Here is a 10000-nt window from a genome sequence, read left to right as displayed (position 1 = left end):
CGCACCAGGGCCCTGCGTGTGCCGATGGTGCTGGGGGCAACCGCCCGCACCAGGGCCCAGCGTGTGCCGATGGTGCTGGGGGCAAGCGCCCGCACCAGGGCCCAGCGTGTGCCGATGGTGGTCGAGGCAAGCGCCCGCACCAGTGCCCAGCGTGTGCCGATGGTGGTCGAGGCAAGCGCCCGCACCAGGGCCCAGCGTGTGCCGATGGTGCTGGGGGCAAGCGCCCGCCCCAGGGCCCAGCGTGTGTCGATGGTTATCGGGGCAACCGGCCGCACCAGGGCCCAGGGTCTGCCGATGGTGCTCGAGGCAACCGCCCGCACCAAGGCTCAGCATGTGCCGATTGTGATCGAGGCAACAACCCACACCAGGGCCCAGCTTGTGCCGATGGCGGTCGAGGCAAGTGCCCGTACCGAAGGGCAGCCTATGCCGATGATGGTCGATGCATGTGCCATCACCATGCGTCATCATGTGCCATTGATGGTCGAGGCCTTGGCCGAAGTTCGATTTTGAGCCACGGTGCCCATGCTTGGCTCCAGCATGTGCTGGTGCCGCATTTTTTTCACTCGGGACAGCATCGCCGGAGCATCGCCGGAGTACCGCCGGAGAACCTGACCGGCGGCATTGGGGTTCCGGCGATTGGGAGGGGGGCCGGGGGGGTGTGCGCACATGATGTGCGATGGGTGCTGGTACTTGGCCTTGTGTTGGCCCCCTATCCCTCATCAAACCTCTGAGAATTCACACCCCCTTAAAGAGCATTTGAGATTTTACAGGTTTGCTACCAGTAGCCGTTAAAGTGTCTGAAATGGGGACACTTTTTTCAAACGGTCACAAAATCTTCTCTACTTCGAGTTTTTAGCTGAATTTTTTTGTGCATGCCAACAAAAATATAAGGATCATGCCTACAAAATTTGGGGCCAAAAATCCTTATAAAAAAATTTTAAAAAATCCCGAACCGCAAAAAGTTTCAAAAATCATGAAAAATAGAAAACGAGTCATCTTCCAACGAAACTTCACGTGAAGGCTTAGGGGACCATTGTATGAATTTACAAGCCATAAAAATGGCATTGGCACGGCAGAAATTTGAAGATGTGCCTAAACCCACCAGGGCCCAGCGTGTGCCGATGGTGCTCGAGGCAACCGCCCGCACCAGGGCCCAGCGTGTGCCGATGGTGCTCGAGGCAAGCGCCCGCACCAGGGCCCAGCGTGTGCCGACGGTGGTCGAGGCAACCGCCCGCACCAGGGCCGATAGTGTGCCGATGGTGCTCGAGGCAACCTGTCGCACCAGGGCCCAGCGTGTGCCGATGGTGATCGAGGCAACCTGCCGCACCAGGGCCCAGCGTGTGCCGATGCTGGTCGAGGCAAGCGCCCGCACCAGCGCCCAGCGTGTGCCGATGGTGCTCGAGGCAACCGACCGCACCAGGGCCCAGCGTGTGCCGATGGTGCTCGAGGCAACCTGCCGCACCAGGGCCCAGCGTGTGCCGATGGCGCTCGAGGCAAGCTCCCGCACCAGGGCCCAGCGTGTGCCGATGGTGCTCGAGGCAACCTGCCGCACCAGGGCCCAGCGTGTGCCGATGGTGCTCGAGGCAACCTGCCGCACCAGGGCCCAGCGTGTGCGGATGGTGCTCGAGGCAAGCGCCCGCACCAGGGCCCAGCGTGTGCCGATGGTGGTCGAGGCAACCGCCCGCACCAGGGCCCAGCGTGTGCCGATGGTGGTCGAGGCAACCTGCCGCACCAGGGCCCAGCGTGTGCCGATGGTGCTCGAGGCAACCTGCCGCACCAGGGCCCAGCGTGTGCCGATGGTGCTCGAGGCAACCGACCGCACCAGGGCCCAGCGTGTGCCGATGGTGGTCGAGGCAACCGCCCGCACCAGGGCCCAGCGTGTGCCGATGGTGGTCGAGGCTGCCGATGATGGTCGAGGCAACCTGCCGCACCAGGGCCCAGCGTGTGCCGATGGTGCTCGAGGCAACCGACCGCACCAGGGCCCAGCGTGTGCCGATGGTGCTCGAGGCAAGCGCCCGCACCAGGGCCCAGCGTGTGCCGATGGTGGTCGAGGCAACCTGCCGCACCAGGGCCCAGCGTGTGCCGATGGTGGTCGAGGCAAGCGCCCGCACCAGGGCCCAGCGTGTGCCGATGGTGGTCGAGGCAAGCGCCCGCACCAGGGCCCAGCGTGTGCCGATGGTGGTCGAGGCAACCTGCCGCACCAGGGCCCAGCGTGTGCCGATGGTGCTCGAGGCAACCGACCGCACCAGGGCCCAGCGTGTGCCGATGGTGCTCGAGGCAACCTGCCGCACCAGGGCCCAGCGTGTGCCGATGGCGCTCGAGGCAAGCTCCCGCACCAGGGCCCAGCGTGTGCCGATGGTGCTCGAGGCAACCTGCCGCACCAGGGCCCAGCGTGTGCCGATGGTGCTCGAGGCAAGCGCCCGCACCAGGGCCCAGCGTGTGCCGACGGTGGTCGAGGCAACCGCCCGCACCAGGGCCGATAGTGTGCCGATGGTGCTCGAGGCAACCTGTCGCACCAGGGCCCAGCGTGTGCCGATGGTGATCGAGGCAACCTGCCGCACCAGGGCCCAGCGTGTGCCGATGCTGGTCGAGGCAAGCGCCCGCACCAGCGCCCAGCGTGTGCCGATGGTGCTCGAGGCAACCGACCGCACCAGGGCCCAGCGTGTGCCGATGGGGCTCGAGGCAACCTGCCGCACCAGGGCCCAGCGTGTGCCGATGGCGCTCGAGGCAAGCTCCCGCACCAGGGCCCAGTGTCACGGTCCGCGCGTTCCTTCTATTGAAACCACGCGTCCGTGTGGCACCAAGACTAATCCTAGTCAAGGTCAGCCTTCTATCGTGCCCATTTTCCGCCGCGGACAACCCTATTCCAGTCCACGATCCTCGAATGCTCATAGGGATGCATAGTCCCGGTTCTCATGGCCTTGAGGCCTCTTGACATGGTGCGAACCCAGCATCATGCCCGCCCGCATCGTTCGCAGGCTCCTATATTGAGTTTACGCCAGCACCCCACCTAAGCTGGTCAACAGCCCAACTCGGAGCCTCTAGGCTCATTTCGTCCCACGAGACTCGGTTCTTAGGGCTCAGGCCCTTAGCAACAGTATCGACTGCCCGCACGCATGATTGACACCCTACATCATGCTGGTCCCGCAAGGGGACTTGGGTGGACTGCCCCAGTGGCAGCACACCATCCCGACTGGCCGCAGGGGTCTAGCAGCACGCCTACCCGCTAGTCCGCACGCCCCTTTTTCTCGATGGCATCCCTCATACGTAAACACCATCACATGATCCTTCCGGCTCGAGGAGGGGAAAACCGACGGGCATAACGGATTCTACCGTCTAACCCCCTGTCTCCATGCAAAGGCGCGATACGAGGCCCGCCGGCCCCAACCGTCCCCGGGTTTACCTTACCCGAGAAAACATCGTGCCACGCTCGTGACCCTACGATGCCCGCCCACCTAGACACCACGAGTGCCTAGGAGTAGCTCACTTCAGACTAGCCAGGCCCCCGCCTGCCCGCTAGCCAAGGGGGTGGTGGAGAGCTGACACCAAATCATCCCCCTATAAAGAGCGTTAGAGATTTTCCCAATACGCTACCAGTGACCGTAAGAATGTCTGAAACGGGGACACTTTTCTGCCCAGCCATGTCGGGGTCTTTCTCCGGCTAACTCAGGGCCCCGTAACCTTCCCTTTGGTCACCATTGCTCCTTGATACTGCTCGCTGCTCCACCAACCCACTCGAAGGTGCCCGCATATTGCTTCCACTAATGGCACCCGCCAGGATACTTGGCTTGAAGGTGTCCGACCATTGTCCCGAACTTCCCCGCGTATCTTGCGGCCCGGGGCTCCCATTGCCCCTACAACATGTTAGCATCATGTTCCAAAGCTCCGAATGCACGCCTTCATTCCTTAGAACCGCTTTCCCACCAGCTCGGTCTCGACCGCTGCTCGGTTCAGGGTCAGTCATGGCAGGACCAAGGCCTGACCATGACACCCAGCGTGTGCCGATGGTGCTCGAGGCAACCTGCCGCACCAGGGCCCAGCGTGTGCCGATGGTGCTCGAGGCAACCTGCCGCACCAGGGCCCAGCGTGTGCGGATGGTGCTCGAGGCAAGCGCCCGCACCAGGGCCCAGCGTGTGCCGATGGTGGTCGAGGCAACCGCCCGCACCAGGGCCCAGTGTCATGGTCAGGCCTTGGTCCTGCCATGACTGACCCTGAACCGAGCAGCGGTCGAGACCGAGCTGGTGGGAAAGCGGTTCTAAGGAATGAAGGCGTGCATTCGGAGCTTTGGAACATGATGCTAACATGTTGTAGGGGCAATGGGAGCCCCGGGCCGCAAGATACGCGGGGAAGTTCGGGACAATGGTCGGACACCTTCAAGCCAAGTATCCTGGCGGGTGCCATTAGTGGAAGCAATATGCGGGCACCTTCGAGTGGGTTGGTGGAGCAGCGAGCAGTATCAAGGAGCAATGGTGACCAAAGGGAAGGTTACGGGGCCCTGAGTTAGCCGGAGAAAGACCCCGACATGGCTGGGCAGAAAAGTGTCCCCGTTTCAGACATTCTTACGGTCACTGGTAGCGTATTGGGAAAATCTCTAACGCTCTTTATAGGGGGATGATTTGGTGTCAGCTCTCCACCACCCCCTTGGCTAGCGGGCAGGCGGGGGCCTGGCTAGTCTGAAGTGAGCTACTCCTAGGCACTCGTGGTGTCTAGGTGGGCGGGCATCGTAGGGTCACGAGCGTGGCACGATGTTTTCTCGGGTAAGGTAAACCCGGGGACGGTTGGGGCCGGCGGGCCTCGTATCGCGCCTTTGCATGGAGACAGGGGGTTAGACGGTAGAATCCGTTATGCCCGTCGGTTTTCCCCTCCTCGAGCCGGAAGGATCATGTGATGGTGTTTACGTATGAGGGATGCCATCGAGAAAAAGGGGCGTGCGGACTAGCGGGTAGGCGTGCTGCTAGACCCCTGCGGCCAGTCGGGATGGTGTGCTGCCACTGGGGCAGTCCACCCAAGTCCCCTTGCGGGACCAGCATGATGTAGGGTGTCAATCATGCGTGCGGGCAGTCGATACTGTTGCTAAGGGCCTGAGCCCTAAGAACCGAGTCTCGTGGGACGAAATGAGCCTAGAGGCTCCGAGTTGGGCTGTTGACCAGCTTAGGTGGGGTGCTGGCGTAAACTCAATATAGGAGCCTGCGAACGATGCGGGCGGGCATGATGCTGGGTTCGCACCATGTCAAGAGGCCTCAAGGCCATGAGAACCGGGACTATGCATCCCTATGAGCATTCGAGGATCGTGGACTGGAATAGGGTTGTCCGCGGCGGAAAATGGGCACGATAGAAGGCTGACCTTGACTAGGATTAGTCTTGGTGCCACACGGACGCGTGGTTTCAATAGAAGGAACGCGCGGACCGTGACACTTGGTATCAGAGCCTAGGTTGGCTCAGTGGCGAGAGTTATGCGACCCCATGTGTGGGTCTGGTGATGCGAAATTACGGTGGTGCCAAGCCCGAATGGAGCTATCGAGACACAAATGCAGTTTTTGTGCCTATGGGGGCTCGGGAAAGGGCCACCGTTGCATGCGATGGGAAATATTGGGCCTATGTAAAATGGCTCTCGAGTAGACTCTTGGACGCCTAGAAAAAGGGCACCAGAGTCTAGCCTCACCTAGAAAAAGGTGTTGGCATATGTTGTGGCATGTGATGCCTTTACGGTGAAAGGAACCGTAGTGAGACCGAGATCCGAAAAGGGTCTTACACCATGAAATGGTGTTGTGTCAGGCCACGTGGGCCGAGTGAATCTTGTCCTGAGGGGCAGGAGGCGTCGAGTTGCAAGATTAATTACTAATGTGTGCACTTGATGTATGGTGCAGGTGCCCCAGCGGGGGTGCAAGCCGAAGTATTCGGGTCCAAGCATGAGACTACTACACAGAAGAGTATGAAGTGGCTGAAGATTGAAGCCACAAGTGAGATGGTCAGTGGACCATGAGCTGCGTTGGTCAGTGGACCATGAGTTCTTGTGGTCAGAGGATCACGAGAGTGTGTGTGTGAACCAGGATATTGAACTTGTATTGGCCGAAAGGGAAGGCTTCACGAGTAGTGGTGGTCAGTGGGCCACGACAGGATGTTTTCCAGTGGAACAAGAAAGGGAAAACGGCCAGTTGACAAGGCCTCAGTCGTGCAAGTCAGTGGACCTTGAGGATCGAGCGGGTGAATCCCCGAGTCAAACAAATCAGTGGGCCAAAAGTGCTGGTAGATCAGTGGGTCTCCGAGTATAAGCGGATTTTGGGACGCCCTAGGAACTGGGTTGGAATCAAAACTATCGAGCAATAGAACCATCGAGGAGACAGGGTTGCGCATAATGCTGTGCCGAGTTTCCAGTAAAAGTGGGGGAGACCTATCAATTCCCCCCCCCCCGAGACTGAGCCAAGATAAAGGAGCTTGGGCGATGGAGCATAGTGTTCAAGCCGGGGGCAAAGACTGAATTAGCACGCTTTAAGGTGCCGTCTTGGGGGCGGTTGGCCTGAGGGCCACACCTAGAGAGGTGACCTTGGAGGGGCCGAGAGGACCCAAGTTGGGAGATGACCAAGGTGCTTGAATGCCACTATGCTAGGGTCATCATATAGGGTGCCGTATGAGTGCGGTTGACCTAAGCATCACGTCCAGAGGGGCGCATCAGTGAGTTGATGCTGCAAGCGTGCAGTTGGTGTGAGGGGTCACGTCCGGTGGGACGCACCAAATGAGTGGCAAAGCGGTGGTCATTCATTCTACTGAGGGTCATTGATCAATGAGGGCACCTCGAGGTCGCAACCTGACAATGATCAAGGGATGAAGCCATGGTATGACCCATATGAATACAACCAAGATAGGTTAGGCGGTTCGAACTACAACAAAGCTGAGCAACAATGGGACCAATCTACACCAACAATGGACGAGTACTGTGCCTGGTGCCTCATGTGACGGGACCTCAACCCAATCCTTGAGAGCACCAGTAAGAGACATATGAGGAAATGTCAGCTGTGTGCAACAGGATAGTTGGGTGTGGTCTTGGCGTCGATGAGGGCATCGACATAGTAAGTGGGGGAGAGTGTCATGGTCAGGCCTTGGTCCTGCCATGACTGACCCTGAACCGAGCAGCGGTCGAGACCGAGCTGGTGGGAAAGCGGTTCTAAAGAATGAAGGCGTGCATTCGGAGCTTTGGAACATGATGCTAACATGTTGTAGGGGCAATGGGAGCCCCGGGCCGCAAGATACGCGGGGAAGTTCGGGACAATGGTCGGACACCTTCAAGCCAAGTATCCTGGCGGGTGCCATTAGTGGAAGCAATATGCGGGCACCTTCGAGTGGGTTGGTGGAGCAGCGAGCAGTATCAAGGAGCAATGGTGACCAAAGGGAAGGTTACGGGGCCCTGAGTTAGCCGGAGAAAGACCCCGACATGGCTGGGCAGAAAAGTGTCCCCGTTTCAGACATTCTTACGGTCACTGGTAGCGTATTGGGAAAATCTCTAACGCTCTTTATAGGGGGATGATTTGGTGTCAGCTCTCCACCACCCCCTTGGCTAGCGGGCAGGCGGGGGCCTGGCTAGTCTGAAGTGAGCTACTCCTAGGCACTCGTGGTGTCTAGGTGGGCGGGCATCGTAGGGTCACGAGCGTGGCACGATGTTTTCTCGGGTAAGGTAAACCCGGGGACGGTTGGGGCCGGCGGGCCTCGTATCGCGCCTTTGCATGGAGACAGGGGGTTAGACGGTAGAATCCGTTATGCCCGTCGGTTTTCCCCTCCTCGAGCCGGAAGGATCATGTGATGGTGTTTACGTATGAGGGATGCCATCGAGAAAAAGGGGCGTGCGGACTAGCGGGTAGGCGTGCTGCTAGACCCCTGCGGCCAGTCGGGATGGTGTGCTGCCACTGGGGCAGTCCACCCAAGTCCCCTTGCGGGACCAGCATGATGTAGGGTGTCAATCATGCGTGCGGGCAGTCGATACTGTTGCTAAGGGCCTGAGCCCTAAGAACCGAGTCTCGTGGGACGAAATGAGCCTAGAGGCTCCGAGTTGGGCTGTTGACCAGCTTAGGTGGGGTGCTGGCGTAAACTCAATATAGGAGCCTGCGAACGATGCGGGCGGGCATGATGCTGGGTTCGCACCATGTCAAGAGGCCTCAAGGCCATGAGAACCGGGACTATGCATCCCTATGAGCATTCGAGGATCGTGGACTGGAATAGGGTTGTCCGCGGCGGAAAATGGGCACGATAGAAGGCTGACCTTGACTAGGATTAGTCTTGGTGCCACACGGACGCGTGGTTTCAATAGAAGGAACGCGCGGACCGTGACACCCAGCGTGTGCCGATGGTGGTCGAGGCAACCTGCCGCACCAGGGCCCAGCGTGTGCCGATGGTGCTCGAGGCAACCTGCCGCACCAGGGCCCAGCGTGTGCCGATGGTGCTCGAGGCAACCGACCGCACCAGGGCCCAGCGTGTGCCGATGGTGGTCGAGGCAACCGCCCGCACCAGGGCCCAGCGTGTGCCGATGGTGGTCGAGGCTGCCGATGATGGTCGAGGCAACCTGCCGCACCAGGGCCCAGCGTGTGCCGATGGTGCTCGAGGCAACCGACCGCACCAGGGCCCAGCGTGTGCCGATGGTGCTCGAGGCAAGCGCCCGCACCAGGGCCCAGCGTGTGCCGATGGTGGTCGAGGCAACCTGCCGCACCAGGGCCCAGCGTGTGCCGATGGTGGTCGAGGCAAGCGCCCGCACCAGGGCCCAGCGTGTGCCGATGGTGGTCGAGGCAAGCGCCCGCACCAGGGCCCAGCGTGTGCCGATGGTGGTCGAGGCAACCTGCCGCACCAGGGCCCAGCGTGTGCCGATGGTGCTCGAGGCAACCGACCGCACCAGGGCGGAGCGTGTGCCGATGGTGGTCGAGGCAAGCGCCCGCACCAGGGCCCAGCGTGTGCCGATGGTGGTCGAGGCAACCTGCCGCACCAGGGCCCAGCGTGTGCCGATGGTGCTCGAGGCAACCGACCGCACCAGGGCGGAGCGTGTGCCGATGGTGGTCGAGGCAAGCGCCCGCACCAGGGCCCAGCGTGTGCCGATGGTGGTCGAGGCTGCCGATGGTGGTCGAGGCAACCTGCCGCACCAGGGCCGAGCGTGTGCCGATGGTGCTCGAGGCAACCGGCCGCACCAGGGCCCAGCGTGTGCCGATGGTGGTCGAGGCAAGCTGCCGCACCAGGGCCCAGCGTGTGCCGATGGTGTTCGAGGCAACCGACCGCACCAGGGCCCAGCGTGTGCCGATGGTGCTCGAGGCAACCTGCCGCACCAGGGCCCAGCGTGTGCCGATGGTGGTCGAGGCAACCTGCCGCACCAGGGCCCAGCGTGTGCCGATGGTGGTCGAGGCAAGCGCCCGCACCAGGGCCCAGCGTGTGCCGATGGTGGTCGAGGCAACCGACCGCACCAGGGCCCAGCGTGTGCCGATGGTGCTCGAGGCAACCGGCCGCACCAGGGCCCAGCGTGTGTCGATGGTGGTCGAGGCAAGCGCCCGCACCAGGGCCCAGCGTGTGCCGATGGTGGTCGAGGCAACCGCCCGCACCAGGGCCCAGCGTGTGCCGATGGTGCTCGAGGCAACCGACCGCACCAGGGCCGAGCGTGTGCCGATGGTGGTCGAGGCAAGCGCCCGCACCAGGGCCCAGCGTGTGCCGATGGTGGTCGAGGCAACCTGTCGCACCAGGGCCCAGCGTGTGCCGATGGTGGTCGAGGCAAGCGCCCGCACCAGGGCCCAACGTGTGCCGATGGTGCTGGGGGCAACCGCCCGCACCAGGGCCCAGCGTGTGCCGATGGTGATCGAGGCAGGCGCCCGCACCAGGGCCCAGCGTGTGCCGATGGTGGTCGAGGCAAGCGCCCGCACCAGTGCCCAGCGTGTGCCGATGGTGGTCGAGGCAAGCGCCCGCACCAGGGCCCAGCTTTTGCCGATGGTGATCGAGGCAACCGGCCGCTCCAGGGCCCAGCGTGTGCCGATGGTTA

This window comes from Durio zibethinus, unplaced genomic scaffold (assembly GCF_047325235.1).
Source record: "Durio zibethinus cultivar Kanyao isolate XHJ-2024 unplaced genomic scaffold, ASM4732523v1 HiC_scaffold_2, whole genome shotgun sequence".
NCBI classification, from domain to species: Eukaryota; Viridiplantae; Streptophyta; class Magnoliopsida; order Malvales; family Malvaceae; genus Durio; species Durio zibethinus.
Note: the sequence above shows the minus strand (reverse complement) of the source record.